This window comes from Callithrix jacchus, chromosome 1, assembly GCF_049354715.1.
Source record: "Callithrix jacchus isolate 240 chromosome 1, calJac240_pri, whole genome shotgun sequence".
NCBI classification, from domain to species: domain Eukaryota; kingdom Metazoa; phylum Chordata; class Mammalia; order Primates; family Cebidae; genus Callithrix; species Callithrix jacchus.
This window is the reverse complement of record NC_133502.1, coordinates 66,159,058-66,176,496: the sequence shown is the minus strand read 5'-3', so window position 1 is coordinate 66,176,496 and position 17,439 is coordinate 66,159,058. Positions and strand designations below refer to the sequence as shown.

Below are 17,439 nucleotides of genomic sequence, written 5' to 3'. Positions count from 1 at the left end.
GAGCAAAATACCCAATGGCCCTTTAAAACCTCAGTTCAAATATGGTGTATGTTGTGTCCTTCGATAGCCCGTTGACCAAAGCAAATCCCTGGCTTTGAGGACTCCTTCTAGCTGTCTGGGTGAATTAGGTTAGCACTCAAGGCCCTTTGTGAGAGGTTAAGATAAGGAGATATGCACATACAGAGAAAAAGAGAGACTGAGACAAAGAAGGAGAATTTCTATATATTTCTACCTATGTGGTATGTGTATAACATTCTTTTTTTTTTTTTTTTTTTTTTTTGAGACAGTGTCACTCTGTTGCCCAGGCTGGAGGGCAGTGGTGCGATCTCGACTCACTGCAACTTCCACCTCCTAGTTTCAAGTGATTCTCCTGCCTCAGCCTCCCAAGTAGCCTCCCAAGTAGCTGCAACACCATGCCCAGTTAATTTTTATATTTTTAGTAGAGACTGGGTTTTACCATGTTGGCCAGGTTGGCCTCGAATTCCTGATCTGAAATGATCCCCCTGCCTCAGTGTCCCTAAATGCTGGGATTACAGGTGTGAGCCACCATGCCCAGTCAGTGTATAACATTCTTAAGGCAACTTCATTTCTGTGTGGAAGATTGAAGGTCAGTCCCAACCTGAGATCTGGAACCAGATCTTTTCTAGTCAGGGAGAATTCAGGAAGCCATGTTCCAAAACAATAAGTCAGACTTCTGTTGAGCTGCTCTGATTTCAGGCCTTTGTTCTGCTAACTGGGATCCAGCCTTTTGCTCCATCTGCAGAGTCCCTTGGTAAGAGGTTAAGTAGCAGAGCTGCCCGTCCACTGAGGCTGCTGCCAATTGCTGCTCAGTCTCCTTCAGCCTTGGTCACAAGCTTCTTCTCAAGGACAACTACAGGGTACAGTCCCACCCACGAGCATCTAATTTCTACCTCTTTTCTGCCTACCAGTCAGGGGCTAAGATAATACTGATAATATAGTAATAACAGCATCTATCGTTTATTGCATATGGTCTCAAATTCTTATGTATCCCAGAAGTGCAGCTATTTCCAGCTGGGCACCATTCTTGATATAGATCTCAATTCTTCTTCAAGTCCCCCAGATGAATCCATGAACACCAAAAGTATTCATAAGCCATGTGGAATTGACTCAGGCTTCCCCAAAGGAGTGGAGTAGAGATTTATAGCGCTCCCCTCAACAGAAGCAACTTTTCTCTTTTCCTTTTCTTCTGTGTTACCACCAAGTCTTCTCCTTCTCCTCATACCCTCCAAGCTTAGCCTTCTCAACTGTATGCTGAATGCATACTAAAGTAACAGGTAATGGAATATGTAACTACATAAAGCTTAAACAATAAGGTTTATTATCTCTGGGGGTATAATTTTCAGACTTAGTTAATTGAGGGACACAACAATATCATCAAGCACCCAACCTATGTGCTTTCGTTTCTACTTTCCTTCATGTCATCCCCAGTCTGTTGGTTTTCATCCTCAGAGTTTCCCTCATGGTCTCAAGAAGGCTGCCATAGCTCCAGGAACTATGTCCACACATAACTACATCTGCCTTCTGACATCATAAAGGAAAAACTTGCACAGAAACATCTCAGAAAACTGACCTTTAAACTCCTCCACCAGGGTTGGGTTACATGCTCAGGCCCTAATAGTAAAAGTTATTCAGCTTAGATGGCAGAATCACTTGAATCCAGGAGGCAGAGGCAGGAGAATCACTTGAACCTGGGAGACGGAGGTTGTAGTGAGCCAAGATTGTGCCATTACACTCTAGCGTGGGCAGCAGAGTAAGACTCTGTCTCAAAAAAAAAAAAAAAAAAAAATTATTCAGGTTGAGTATCGCAAAATGCTTGGGACCAGAAGTGTTTCAGATTTCAGATTTTTTTCTCCATTTAAAAATATTTGCTTTATACTTACCAGTTGAGCATCCCTAATCCAAAAACCTAAAACCTGTATGTTCTGATGATCATTTCCTTTGAGTACCATGTTGGCACTCAATAAATTTTGGATTTTGAGGCATTTTGGATTTCAGATTTTCAGATTAGGGATGTTCAACCTTTATTGGCATTTTTAGTCTCTGGAGTTGGAAAGTGGATTCTGACAGCAGGGATGAAAGGTAATAGAGAATGGCTGTTGGGAAGAAAACTATCAGACTCAGCCACCCTGAGTAGCTTGGTGTCCTACTCACCTGTGTGCTTTGCAAATGCAATGCCCAACTATGACTAGGCCATACTCTTAAAGCCTGGGTAAGACCCATCTAATATTACTCAGGAAGGCCCTTTAGAGTCCCACCCCTGCCTCAACCCTAGCAAGGTTATCAAAGCCAGGGGTATCAAAACTCTTTCCTTAGAGGAGTTTTACTCATCTTTCTACCTTTACTGCTTCTCCACATGCACAGCAGTTCTGCAGTCCGAGAATTATCCCATTTTCAGATAAGGAACTGAGTAACAGAGAATTTAAGTGACTCACTAAGAGTCAGATAACTACCAAATGGTAGATTAATATCTGAACCCAGGGCTGTCTGGTTCCAATGTCCTTGCCGTCAATGAAAGCAAAACAAAGACCCCAAATGAAAAAGCAAAGAAGACAGACTAGACTTAAATTTTACCAGAAGAGTAAATATCTTCTTGGTCCTTTAGTAACTGAAAACCATTACAAGGTTCTACGGAGGAATGTAATTTCTGTCCTTGGTTATCTGGAAAAGATAAAACAGAGCAATGCTTTCAGTACTTGGCCGAGGACAAGGAGGCATTTTAAAGTGTCGGAATGATTGAACACAAGCCATACTGCTGAGTTCTGGACGCCCAACCCTTTAAATGGGGCCTGGGGAGACATTTACTGAAGTCCTGGCCCCTGCTCCAAGAAAGGGGGTCCTAGGCCAAGAAACTGGGTAAACAGATATTTTTGCCACGGTGTGCTAAGTGATATTATGGAACTATGAACAGGGTTGTTAGTGTGGGGGTGGGGAGGGGGCGGGGAAGGTGGACAGTAGAAAAACCCCTGACTGAGGTCATCCCTGTGTTCCAGGACAGTGCAGTCACTCGTTGCAAAACAGGGGCCTTGAGTCATGAGGAAAGAGCTAAAATGAATTCAGTAGACACCATTAAACAAGGCAGGGAATGGGAGATGTCTTGGAAAGATTTCCTTCTGATATGACGGTTTACAGGAAAACATTTTAGCAATTTTTTTTTTTTGAGATGAAGTTTCACTCTTGTTGCTTAGGCTGGAGTACAATGGCATGATCTCTGCTCATCGCAGTCTCTACCTCCTGGGTTCAAGCAGTTCTCCTGCCTCAGCCTCCCAGGTGGTTGGGCTTACAGGCAAGCACCACCATGTCTGGCTATTTTTTTTTTTTTTTTTGTATTTTTAGTAGAAATGGGGTTTCTCCATGTTGGTCAGGCTGGTCTTGAACTCCCAACCTCAGGTGATCTGCCCACTTTGACCTCCCCATCGTGCCTGGCCCACATTTTAGCAGTTCTGAATGTAAATTTCAGGGGTTTGTTTGTTTTTAAGTTTGATTTATGGAGCATTTCACAGGGCTTTATAAGGGTTATTTTTTATTTCATGTAAAATAGTAAGTAATTTGCATATACTATCTCATTTAAAGCTTAAAATAATCCTGTGAAGTTGATAGTTCTATTTTCCCACTCAAAAAACATTATTTTTTTCGTCAGGGAGCAGTAACTCTTGCTTATAATCCCAGCACTTTGGGAGGCCTAGAAGAAAGATAGCTTAAGTCCAGGAGTTTGAACCAACTTGGGCACCATAGTGAGACCCCATCTCTATTAAAAAAAATAATAATAATAAGCCAGGTCTGGTGGCTCATGCCTGTAATCCCAGCACTTTGGGAGGCCAAGGCAGGTGGATCACCTGAGGTCAGGAGTTCGAGATCAGCCTGACCAACATGGAGAAATCCTGTCTCTACTAAAAATACAAAAAAATTAGCTGGGTGTGGTGGGGCATGCTTGTAATCCCAGCTACTCGGGAGGCTGAGGCAGGAGAATTGCTTGAACCTGGGAGGCGGAGGTTGCAGTGAGCCGAGATTATGCCACTGCACTCTAGCCTGGGTGACAGAGCAAGATGCCGTCTAAAAAAAAAAAAAAAAGAGATAATGGTCAATGCTGTATTCTCATCTATTTCTATAACAAAGCATTAAGAAATTCAGCAGTTAAGGAGAAAAGTGTGTCACCCTGTATTTTCTATAGCTTGGGCAAATTGACAGATGTGCTACAAAATGGAAGCAATTAAACAACGTTCGATACAGACCCTTACTGCTCAAAGAGTTACTCATCCCCTGGTTGCTTGTTAGAAATGCAGATTCTTGGGTCCCTCCCCAGACCTACTGAATCATTTGAATAGGAACCGCAGTTGATTTGCATGCACATGAAATCTGAGGGGCTTGCTGCTCTGCATAGATACCTTCCTCTGCCATTGTTTCTTCCATTGTGAATAATGTCTTATGAGCCCATGAAAAGCAAGCACATGAATAGGTCATGTTGTGGGCTGCAAAAGACAAATTTGATATCAAAGCAACATTTGCTATCTTTTTAACTGAGTTTAACTTTAACTCACTCTAATAACTTCTTTTGAATAGATTTTTAGGAGAATCTGTGGTCATACAAGAGGAGAGGGAAGATAATGGGGAAAAAGAAGTCAGCAGGAAGGAAAAGGAGGGTGTTTTCTCCAATGGCACAGACCAATCATATGACACCCTTAATGAGTTATCAAATTTCTGCAGGGGTCAGATGTGAAGCCCATTACCTGACATGCCCGCTGGGTGGTCTGGACTTTGAACAATGGCTCCTCCCATCTGGAACCCTCTGCTATTTTACAAATGTTTCAATAGCTCTGCTGAAAGCAAGGAAACAACAGCTGGTGAATAATCTCATTTTATATTAATAGAGCATCGCTGACCCATCCAGGTCCCTCAATACTTTATGAAACAGAAGATCCTTTCTTTCCCAGGGCAAGGAAGGGAAGTTTCAGCCATACCACATTACAACGTGAGTAGAAGCACCGCAGGAGAATGAGCAGAAAGAATTTTTTTTTTTTTTGCAAACCCACTTCATTGGACTTTTTCAGATGAGGATTAAATTAGGCTAAGGGAGGATGGAAGAGAATATCTGCATTAAATCCCTGGACTTTACCTATGCAAATAAATAACCAGAAAGTAAGAAGATTCTTGCCCCAGCCTTGCCTCTGTCTTCTGTATGTGCAGCTCTTTCCGTGAAATCAAGGTAGAGATGTCAAAGTTAAGTGACAACCTGAGAGATAAATGTGGGCTATTTTTAATACCAGGGCTAGCTGGTGGTTTAATGTTAGTGGAGTCAAATAAAGCAGAATGTGACAACACTACCAGTTAATGAGTGTTTGTTCCTGTGCCAGTAGCATTTTGAACACTGTAGAGAATTGCAAAGAAATAAGGAATAATCTGTGATTTCAAGGAATTTCATTTGGCTGGAGGGTTTCCTCAAGACAAACGACTAGAAGCAGGGATGTAAAATATAAACTGAAAGATGGATACCTTAGCCAATTATACCATCACTAACACACAGAAAATGAAGATTTTAAAAAATAAAAAAAATTTTTTTGAGGTGGAGTCTCACTGTCACCAGGCTGGAGTGCAGTGGTGCGATCTCAGCTCATTGCAACCTCTGCCTGCTAGGTTTAAGTGATTCTCCTGCCTCGGCCTCCTGAGAAGCTGGGACTACAGGTGTGCATCACGATGCCCAGCTGATTTTTGTATTTTTAGTAGAGATGGGGTTTCACCATGTTGGCCAGGATGGTCTCGATCTCTTGACCTTGTGATCCGCCCGCCTCAGCCTCCCAAAGGCTGGGATAACAGGCATGAGCCACCTCACCTGGCCTTTTTTTTTGAGACGGAGTCTCATTCTGTTGCCAGGCTGGAGAGCAGTCTTGGCTCACTGCAGCCTCCACCTTTTAGGTTCAAGTGATTCTCCTGCCTCAGCCTCCCAAGTAGCTGGGATTACAGGCATGAGCCACCACACCCTGCTAATTTTTGTATTTTTAATAGAGACAGGGTTTTACCATATTGGCCAAGATGGTTTTGATTTCTTGACCTCATGATCTGCCCACCTTGGCCTCCCAAAGTGCTGGAATTACAGGTGTGAGCCATCATGCCCAGCCGATTAAAATGTTTTGATTAAGTAACATTTCTAGAGATTCTGTCAAGACTTTTAAAAAAATTCCTGGAGAAAAGTAATTCTTTAACATTTATGAAAGTTCATTTGGGTATTCCTGCTCCAGTTCTCTCAGTGTGGAATAGATGGAAAGCTGCCAGAAGGGAGTGGTTATATGCCTGGGGAGGAAGCTGGACCAGGAATAGAGACTGGCTAATGAGAGGTGGGGAGAATGGCAGAAACTTCTTAAAACAGTAGTTCCTAACCTTTGCCTTTTGTTTGGATCAAGAACTCCGTGGTAGTTAACTTTATGTCTCAATTTGGCTAAGTGACAATGCCCAGATGTATATGGTCAAACATTATTCAGGACATTTCTGTGAGGGTGTTTTTGGGAGAGATTAAGTTTTCAATCGGTGGACTCTGAGTATAGCAGATGGCCCTTCCTAATGTGGATGGGTCTCATTGAATCCACTAAAAGCCTGAAAAAAACAAAAGACTGACTACCCCTGAGCAAGAGGGGATTCTCCGGCCTCACAGCCTTCAGACCTTAACCGCAGCCTAGGCTCTTCCTTGTCACCAGACTGCCAGCCCACCCTGCAGGTTTGGGACTTGCTAACCTCCACAGTCATGTGACCCAATTCTTTAAAATAAGTCTATTTATAATCACATCCTATTAGTTCTGTTTCTCTGGAGAACCCTGACTAACACAGACCCTTTCGTGAGTTTTTAGAAGGAATATTTATTGAATGTCTTCTATGTGCCCAACTATGGATCCTCTTCCTAGAAAATCGCACACGAATACAAAATTTTACATATGGTTTTCAGGGAATCATCAAATCTTTGAAGCACATCCATGGACTCCTTTCCTTCATTTAAAAACACCTGCGCTGGCTGGGTGCAGTGGCTTATGCCTGTAATCCCAGCACTCTGGGAGTCTGAGGCTGGTGAATCACCTGAAGCCGGGGGTTCGAGACCAGCCTGACCAACGTGGAGAAACCATATCTCTACTAAAAATACAAAATTAGCTGGGCATGGTGGTGCATGTCTGTACTCCAGGGCTTAAGGCAGGAGAATTGCTTGAATTCAGGAGTCAGGGGTTGCAGTGAGCCGAGATTGCACCACTGCACTCCGGCCTTGGCAACAAGAGCAAAACTCCGTCTCAAAAAATAAAACTAAAAACCCTGGGCCTCCAGCTCTTTATATAAAGGAGACATAGCTGAATATTTCCCCATCCAAACATTCCTGCTCTGAAAGCAGTTTCCACCTGGTGGGTGAAGTGAGGAGTCTACTTGCACAGAGTTATCAAAGGACCAGGAAGGCATTGGGCCACAAACCTCCCTCTCCCTTGCCCTCTCTGGGATGCTGGAATTTCTACGTTAGCATCAGCACTTTGGGGTGGACGTTTGTTCACTTAACTAGAATAATGCACTGTTACTACTCATAACACGGGTGTGGCTGAGACTAGCTGGTTATTCTGAAGCTAAAACATCAGCCCTGCCTTCCTTGACATTCTCCTTATCTCCCTGTCCTTGCTGATGGACTGAGTGAAGGTGATGTGTGTCACCTTCAGTCAGAGGCCATTCAGATGGGGATGCCTTTCATGCAGATTCAGTGAAGGACTTCTCTGAGGTATTGACAGAGGCCCCAGAGGGCCAAGGGGCCAGATCCTCTTTCTCCTGCACTCCACACTGGACTGTGACACAAGCAAAAGATCAACCTTCGTTTGTGTTATTTATGTTAAATGACTGATATCTGGACCTTGTCAGCTTATCCTGACTAATGCACACAGGAATTTTACCATTAGGAGAAAGATATTAGTTGAAACATTAGACAAATACCAACTTTAAAACTCTAATATGATCTAGGCCAGGCACAGTGGCTCATGCCTGTAATCCCAGCTTTCTTGGCTGGGCACGGTGGCTCATGCCTGTAACTCCAGCACTTTGGGAGGCCGAGGTGGGTGGATCAGGAGTTCAAGACCAGCCTGGCCAACATGGTGAAATCCCATCAAAACTAAAAATACAAAAATTAGCCAGATGTGGTGGCACAAGCCTGTATTCCCAGCTTCTTAGGAGGCTGAGGCTGAAGAATCACTTGAACCTGAGAGATGGAGGTTGCAGTGAGCCAAGATCATGCCACTGCACTCCAGCTTGGGTGACAGAGCACAACTCCATCTCAAAAAAAAAAAAAGGAAAAGAAAACCTTTCTTTATGATGCTGCCTATGTATGTGATTGGCTCCCCCTGCACTCACTTTTTATTTATTTATCTTTTTTGAGATGAGGTCTTACTTTGTTGCCCACTGGAGTGCAGTGGCATGATCTCAGCTGACTGCTACCTCTGCCTCCTCAGCTCAAGTCAGACTTCCGGGTAGTTGGGACTACAGGCCCATACCACCACACCTGGCTAATTTTTTTTCTTTTGGTAGAAACCGGGTTTCCTCATGTTGCCCAGGCTAATTTCAAATGCTTGAGGGCAAGTGATCCGCTAGCCTCGGTCTCCCAAAGTGCCGAGATTACAGTCTTGAGCCACTGCACCTAGCCACCCTCACACCCACTTTTAAAAAACTTTATGGCCGGGTGTAGTAGCTCACGCCTGTAATCCAAGCACTTTGGAGGCCAAGGTGGACGGATCACCTGAGGTCGGGAGTTCAAGACCAGCCTGACCAACATGGTGAAACCCCGTCTTTTTATTAAAAAAAAAAAAAACTTTATATTACAGAACATTTCAAAGATATACGAAAAAGGGAAAGTAATGTAATGGACCATCATTAGGCTTCAACAATTATCAATGTGTGGAAATTCCATTTCATCTGTTTCTCCCTATCCCTTATTCCCTGTTTTCTACCATTTCACTGGATTATTTTGAGATGCATCCCAGACTTCATATCATTTCATTCACACATATTTTAGTATGTAGCTCCAAAAAGAGGATTGTTTTTTGAAAAAAACATAACCCTGATGTTCTTATCACACCTAAAAAACTTCCTTAATATTGGCAAATATTCAGAATTCAAATGTCTCCAATTTTTTCATAATTTTTTTTTTTACAATTAGATTAAATAAGTATACAAACTTGATCCACACCTGCAGTTGGCTAATATGTCTAGTGGCTCTCTTTTCATTTACAAGCTGCCCTGCCTTCTTTTATTTTCTTCTAATTTATTTGTTGGAGAAACTGGGTCATTTGTCCTGTTGAGTTTCCCACATTCTGAATTTTGCTGATTGCATCCCCATGGTGTCATTCAACCTGTTTTCCTAAGCCCCCTATTTCCCGAAAAGTGTCTGTTAGATCTACAGCCTTGATCAATTCCTGCTTGATATTTTGGCAAGGTTATTTCAAAGGTGATGTTGTGAGTTTCCCGTTGAATCTCATCAGGGGCACATGTCTGCTTCTATCCCATTTTTGTAATGTCAAGATTAATTAGGGGGTTCAGGTATTGCCAGCTCAATCCACCCATTAGAGAGTTCCCCATCAGCATTTCCCCTAATAGTTTTAACAGCCATTGGTGATCTGTGCTTGGATACATTTTTTCTATGATTGCAAAATTATGGTATTCTAATTCTATCATTCCTCATTCATCTATTAGCTGAAATGCTTCTAAGAGAAGACCTTTCCCTCAACAACAATTTAGTTACCCTGAAATACAGTTCATATACAAAAGACAAATGCTCGATTCTTTCCCTTTTTAAACCAGTTTTCAGAGTAATGAGTTGGTTCCCTAGCAACCTGTAAAGGTGACCTATGAGAATTTTTTTTTCTGGTATAATTATAAACTCATGGATTTTCACATATTTGATGTATTTCAATCCAGTGCAGATGCTTAAATTATTCCATCTCTGAACAGTGAGTTTCTTTCTATTGGTTCCTAACCTATGTGTTTAGGACACAACCCAGTCATCTCTGAAAGCTTCCTTACTTTCTAGTATAGCAAAATGTCCATTTCTTTTCTTTTATTTCCTTTTTCTTTTTTCAGAAGCCTTGCTCTGTTGCCAGGCTGGAGTGTAGTGGTGCGATCTCAGCTCACTGCAACCTCTACCTTCCAGGTTCAAGCAATTCTTTTGCCTCAGCCTCCCAAGTAGCTGGGACTACAGGCACAAGCCACCATGCCCGGCTAATTTCTGTGTTTTTCGTAGACACGAATTTTTCTATTTTCAGTGGAGACAGGGTTTCACCATGTTGGCCAGGATGGTCTCAATTGCTTGACCTCATGATAAGCCTACTTTGACCTCTTAAAGTGTTGGGATTACAGGCGTGAGCCACTGTACCTGGCTTACGTTTTCTTTTCTTTTCTTTTTTTCTTTTCTGTTTTTTTGAGAGAGACGGTCTCCCTCTGTCACCCAGGCTGGAGTGCAGTGGCACGATCTCAGCTCATTGCAACCTCTACTTCCTAGGCACAAGTGATCCTCCTGCCTCAGCCTCTGGACTATAGGTACCTACCACCATGCCCAGCTAATTTTTGTAGATTTTGTTTTGTTTTGTTCTGTTTTTTAATAGAGACAAGGTTTTGCCAGGCTAGTCTCAAAACTCTGGGGCTCAAGCAGTCAACCTACCTCAGCCTCCTGAAGTGTTTCTGTTACAGGTGTGAGCCACCAAGCCTGGCCCAAAATGTCTATTTCTTGCCTCAGCTCTGGAATCAGTGATTATCCAAGGAAGCCCTGGTTCCCTTTAGTGACAAGTTGGATTTAGAAACCACAGTCACAGAACTGACAACCTCTCTACCTGGGAGCCCTCTCCTCATCCCTCACATCTTCATGTGATCCTACTTTTCTCCAACCCTTGACTTTGACTGTCTCAGCCTTTCCACAAGGGAACAAAAGATTAATACCTAAAGGAGACTCATGATATAGTCACGTGTCACCTAATGACAGAGATATATTCTGAGATATGTGTCATTAGGAGACTTCGTCATTGTGTGAACACTGTAATGTTCTCATACAAATCTAGATTGTATAGCCTGGTACATGCCTAGGCTAATGCTCTAGACTATCCCTCCTAGGCCACAAACCTGTATAGCATGTTACTGTACTGAATATTGTGGACAACTGTAACACAATCATAACTATTTGTGTATCTAAACATATCTAAATATGGGGGTGGTTGGGTGCAGTGGCTCATGCCTGTAATCCCAGCACTTTGGGAGGCAGAGGCGGCAGATCACCTGAGGTCAGGAGTTCAAGACCAGCCTGGCCAACATGGTGAAACCCCCTCTCTACTAAAAAGACAAAAATTAGCCAGGCATTGTGGCTCATGCCTGTAATCTCAGCTACTTGGGAGGCTGAGGCAGGAGAACTGCTTGAGCTTGGGAAGCAGAGGTTGCGGTGAGCTGAGATCATACCACTGCACTCCAGCCTAGGTGACAGAGCAAGACTCCGTCTCAAAAAAGAAAAAAAACAGGCTGGGTGCAGTGACTCTGTAGTCCCAGCACTTTGAGAGGCCAAGGCGGACAGATGACCTGAGGTGGGGAGTTCGAGACCTGCCTGACCAACATAAAGAAATCCCATCTCTACAAAAAATACAAAAATTTGCTGGGCGTGGTGGTAGGTGACTGTAATCCCAGTTACTCGGGAGGCTGAGGCAGGAGAATCGCTTGAACCCAGGAGGTGGAGGTTGCAGTGAGCCAAGATCACGCCACTGCACTCCAGCCTGGGCAACAAGAGGAAACTTTGTATCAAAAAAAAAAAGTCTCCCCACAAAAAATGTCTTCTATCCATAACTCACCTCATCTCTCTTTTTTATTAACAGATTTCTTTATATTTTGAAGCTTTCTTTTAATAATTTCTGAATTGAACAAAAGTTATTCTTTTTCACAAAAAAGAATATATATCTTCCCTGGCACATTTTATATAAACTTAGAAAGCAAAGAACCCTGAACTATCAGATATTGATATTCTATAGATGAGACCCATTCTATAATTTTAAAATTATTTATCTATTTTGAGACAGGGTATCACTGTCACCCAGGCTGGAGTGCAGGGGTGCAATCTCAGCTCACTGCAGCCTTCACTTCCTGGGCTCAAGTGATTCTCCCACTTCAGCCTCCCAAGTAGCTGGGACTACAGGTGCTTGCCACCACACCCAGGCTGGAGTGCAGAGGTGTGAGGTAATCTCAGCTCACTGCAGCCTCCACTTCCTGGGATCAAGTGTTTCTCCTGCCTCAGCCTCCCAAGTAGCTGGGATTACAGGCACCACCATGCCTGGCTAATTTTGTATTTTTGGTAGAGATGGGATTTCATCATGTTACTCGGGTTGGTCTCAAATTCCTGAGCTCAAGCAATCCATCTGCATTGGCCTCCCACAGTGCTGGGTTTACAGGGGTGAGCCACCATGCCCAGCCAATTTTAAGATTTTAAACTACACAAAAAGTTCAACATTTAAAGCCATTTTAACCATTCTAAAGCCTATGAAAATCAGTATTTTATCCAGATAAAAAGCTTGAAGTTACGTTTTATAGGACACAATATTCCCTTCAAACTAACAAGTTTAGACTAGTCTTATTTGTTTAATTTACGAGTGTTCTTTTATTTATAGGCCAATTTGTTTGGTTTTATTTTGTTTTGTTTTTGTTTTTGAGACAGAGTTTTGCACTTGTTGTCCAGGCTGGAGTGCAGTGGTGCGATCTAGGCTCACCGCAACCTCCGCCTCCCAGGTTCAAGTGAGTCTCCTGCCTCAGTCTCTGGGGTAGCTGGGACTACAGGCGCATGCCACCATGCCCAGCTAATTTCTGTGTTTTTAGTAGAGATGATGTTTCAAGTTGGCCAAGCTTGTCTTGAACTCCTGATCTCAGGTCATCCACCCACCTTGGTCTCCCAAAATGCTGGGATTACAGGTGTGAGCCACCGCGCCCAGTCTACAAGCCAATGAGATACTATACTAGGTACAACGCACATCACACAAATGAAGTGACCTATGCAAGACAGCTGGATTTGTTATTTATAAAATTGGGACCTATCTACCTGGCCAAATATTGTTTGCTCCAATGAGTCAGAAGACAGGAAGAGGCAGGGAAGGGGATCTTGTAGCATCAAATAAGGAAAGGAAGAGGCAAAATCCATTGCTAAAGGGGAGACCTCAGAGTCCCTGTGCTGCCAGAGAGGTTACACAGCAGCAGAGACACAAGAGAAAAATGTTTGGGTGGCTGTTTGTCTGCCACTGTGGGAAGCGGTCCATTGGATCAAGCGTCTGGGACCTCCAGTAAACTTACTTGATTAAGCAAGGTAGCTTGCTGGAGCTATTGGAAGAAGGTTAGTCCTAACATCAACAGGGAGCTTTTTCCTCTCACCAGAAAAAACTTCTCATTGCTGATTACCAGGGGCTGATAAATCGGGTGCTCTTGTCTGGGCATTCCAGACACCAGTCTTGAGACACTTTCTGAGGCTGGGTAATCCTGAGGTGGAAGGGTGCTTACAGCATCACCAGTAATTGGTCTTTTTGGTTATTTCTTTTGGTCTTTTCCATTTTTTCCCTGTCTTTACTGTTATAAACATTAAAGGCCGTGTTTAAGAGTTGGTTCATAGGGGATTGGGGGTCTCACTGCTGCTTTGTGCAGCTTCCTCCTAATGTCAGAGCAGACTGAGTAATAAAATGCACACCCAGGAGAGCTTGTCCTTCCAGGCAGTCTGAGTCTGTATTAGTAGATTTCCTGAGTTTCTCAACCAAACTACCCAGAAAGAGTAAGACTTTCATCTTTACCCTGGATTACATCTCTAACCTTATCATAATTGACAGGGTTAACCATACACTCTCCTCTGCTTTTTCTCTATGTACAGCAAGTGGACCACAATACTTACAAGTCATACCAAGTTAAAGAACATGGTCAATTTAACAAACTCTTCTACAAACTTTCATGGATTCTCTGAAAATTGGCAGAATTTTTCCTTGCAAAAAGCCAAATCAGACATAGAAAATGGCATGTGTATTCTAAGTGTCCCCCCATCTCCATCAGCTACTTCCCACAATGGGCACAGCTTTGACTTCAGGGGCTGATGTGGAGCCATATTTCTGGGCGTACTGGTTGGACTACTTTCTCCAGCAGCAGAAGGTTTAGGCTGGGGCTAGTTGGATAGGTGGAGGAGTGCCTGATGACCTTGGGGTGGAATCCTATGTTAGAGAACTGGCAGGACCCCTCAGAATTGGGAGACTGAGGAGGCTCTGGGAGGGAGTAGGCCTTCTAAGGGAAGCAGCTAGGAGGGGATCCCTTAGGCATGACTTCCTAGTGCCTTTTTTTTTAATCCCCTCCAACCCTCCATGCCTTGAAGTAACATTGAATCAGTAAAGGGCAATGAAAGCCTGTACATAAGAGACCTCTCCCCATTTTCCTTCTTTTTAATGTTAATTATAAAATAGCATTATAATTTACAGAACTATGTTTAGGCTAAATCTCTTGGCCTTCTAATTTGTATTGGACCCGAATGGCGTTGCAATAGGAAATGAGTTGCTTTTTCTTTGAGCCAAAATTGAATTTGCTCCAATAGCCTAAAAGGCATCCTAATGGTGAGTCCTAATGCCGAAAATCACAGAGCATCCAGAGGGCGATCAACAGTGAACCCCACAGACCAAGTTGGGGCCACAAAACAACATGACTCTGGCATCCCAGGGTCAACACAACAGGGGACCTCTCATAACCAAGTGTTCAGCCGTCAACAACTGCCCAAATACAGTTAGCAGGGAGCCAAAGCAAAAACTGCAAAGAAAACATATATTTCAGGGTGGAAAATAAAATAAAATGGCTGACAGAAAAATAAAATGGTGTTAGAAAAGAAATGACCTAGAAAAGGGACAATAAGGATGTGATCAGCTGTGCTAAGGGAGACTTTGAATTGACTGCCTAAGCCAAAGGCCTTATTTTCCTGGCTCATCTGATATTTGGGGGGTGAGGTAAAAGGGATACTTACCTGTCCACAGGAGCCAAAATGGGGCCACCTAGTCTCTGATGTGGGATGCAGGTGAAGGTCTGCTCCCCAGGCTTCCCTGGCATGGGCAGGCTCGGCTGCTGTGAGGAAACTGACATGTGGTCCTGCAGCCTCCCAGTCAGAGCTTTGGATCCCTGTGCTATGGCTGCTCGTCCATCCACTCAGCTCCACCATCTGCCAGGAAAGATGATGGCTGGGAAAAGAACCTTTGGTTAGTGTTCCAGCTGTCTGCAGCTTTGATCCCTACAGCCCTGACTGACTGCTGCACCACTGCCTCTCTGATTGCCACCTCTCACCATCTGACCGGTCACTGTCTTGTCATCTTGCTGTCCCACCATTTCTCCCTCTCTCAAGTCTTTCTTATCACTTGGCCTCTTTGTTCATTGCTACTGTCTTGCCACCTTGCCACTGATCACTGCCATTTCTGCAATCTCAACACCTCATTGGTCACTTCTTCTCACTCACTATCTTCACCCCTTTGTGGCCACCAGAAGGCACAGGACAGGTGAGCCCCGAGAGTGGGGCTTAACCCAGGAGGGTTCTTGGCCTTGCCCAGGAAATAATTCAAGGGCAAGTCAGTGGTGTTATATAGCAACCTTTTCCTGAACAGTGCTGCTTCTTGCAGAGCAGGGTTAACTCATAGGCAGTGTGCCTAGAGTCAGCAAACTGTGGGCTCTCAGCAACTATATTTATACTCACTTATAATCACTTTCAATTGTTTGCAAATTAAGGGGAGGGTTAATGCAAACTGAGGGGTGTGCTATTTAGAACTTTGTAGGAAAGGGGCAGTGACTTTTGGGTCATTGCCAGGGAATGACCCTTGGTGGTAACTTTTGGGTTGTTGCCATGGCATCTGTAAACTGTCATGGCACTCCTGGGAGTGTGTTATGTTAATGAGCAATGAGGGCAGCTAGGAATTGCTTTTGTCCCCATCTGCTGGTTTTGACTAGGTTCTTGACTTTATCTTTTCTGGACTATATTCTGTTTTGGTTGGCAGGACTGTAGCCAGAAAACAAATTCTGCTAGTCTTCTATCTCACTATAGCACAATAGGCACTTGAAAAATGCTTACTGAATTGTATAAATGCTCTCACTTGACCCTAACTATAAGACTAAAGTAGCCATCAGCATCCCACATTACCAAAGAGGACATTGGTTCAGAGAATTCATGTAATTTGCCCAAGGTTGTTCCACAAATATGGCAGAGCTGGGATTCAAACCTAGGTCTTTCCCACCCCAAAATGCCACCTCTCTAGAAGTCTCCCTAAAATGTGTAAAACCAGCTGTGCTCAGACCACCTTAGGCACGTGTCATCAGGACCTTCTGAGGCTGTGTCCAGGTATGCATCCTTAATTTTGGCAAAATTAACTTCCTAAATAGACTGAGACCTGTTCACAAGGCCAATGAATCACTGCTCTTCATAAGATTAAATAATTGCTGGTGTGGGAGCAGTAGAGCCACTAAACTGGAAAGAGGACACGGTGGTCAGGAAGTGAGGGGCTTGAAAGTGAGAATAAGAGGCAAGACGGTCATTGGCCATGAAAAGGTCAAGCATGTGACATCCAGAGTAGGAGGCTCAAGACCATGCGAGGCGTGGAGGTCAAGCAACCGAGAGGCCAAGGTGTCAGATCACTCTCCAAAGAGTGGATCGTGAAAATGAAGGTAGTGAGGCCAATGCTCAAGTCCTTAAGAGACAAGGAGGAATGACCAGGGCACTGGCAGGTGACAGCAACCAGGAGGGAGGCAGGTTTTCAGTCTGATGGCATGAACATCAAGGGATCTTTTTGCAGCATCTACAAGGCACTGGGATAGAAGACACACATAGTCTCCCTCCTAAGTGAAGTGGGTTAGGCAAGGAAGGGTTCTAGGCAAGGAAGTTACAAGATCCAGCTAGATTGTGAAAAGATCTCTTGGACTACTGTATAGAGAATGGATTGGAGGGAGGTTCACTGGCATTAGGGGGCTATTAGAGTCACTTAGACGAAGGTTGTGAAAGGGTGGACCCCAGACCAGCAGTATCACCATCACTGAGAACTTGTTAGAAATCCACATTCTGGGGCCCCACCTTCAGATCTGCTGATTCAGAAACTCTGGGGTGCCTGGAGGGGGGTCCTGTTATTGGAGTTTTAACAAGCTCCCCATCATTCTGATGCAAGCTGAAGCCAAACAAATGAAAATGGTCACAGGATTACGGCAGTAGAAAGGGAGTGGATGAAGCTACAGTTTCTTAGGGGAAGAATAAGCACAGGGTAGCAAGGAGTTTTGGGGGGAGGGAGTGGGAAGCACCAGGTTTCCGGAAGGAGGAAGTGGGCGGTTGGGAGTATCCTGTACCCCAAAGACATGGGGAAGGCTGGAGGAGGAGCAGAGGAGCAGGGCAAGATCAAGAGTTCGGTTCTGTCCATAGCA

General features: G+C 43.9%; 1 long non-coding RNA gene across 1 annotated transcript; it reads right to left on the bottom strand.

Annotated features, from left to right (window-relative positions):
- Window positions 1–249: 249 nt before the first annotated feature.
- On the bottom strand, window positions 250–15,227 carry LOC118153250 (uncharacterized). Its single transcript, XR_004742512.3, has 4 exons — window positions 15,017–15,227; window positions 4,746–4,835; window positions 2,593–2,679; window positions 250–1,779 (listed from the first exon to the last, which is right to left on the bottom strand). It is a non-coding gene; the product is annotated as an uncharacterized LOC118153250 (long non-coding RNA).
- Window positions 15,228–17,439: the final 2,212 nt, after the last annotated feature.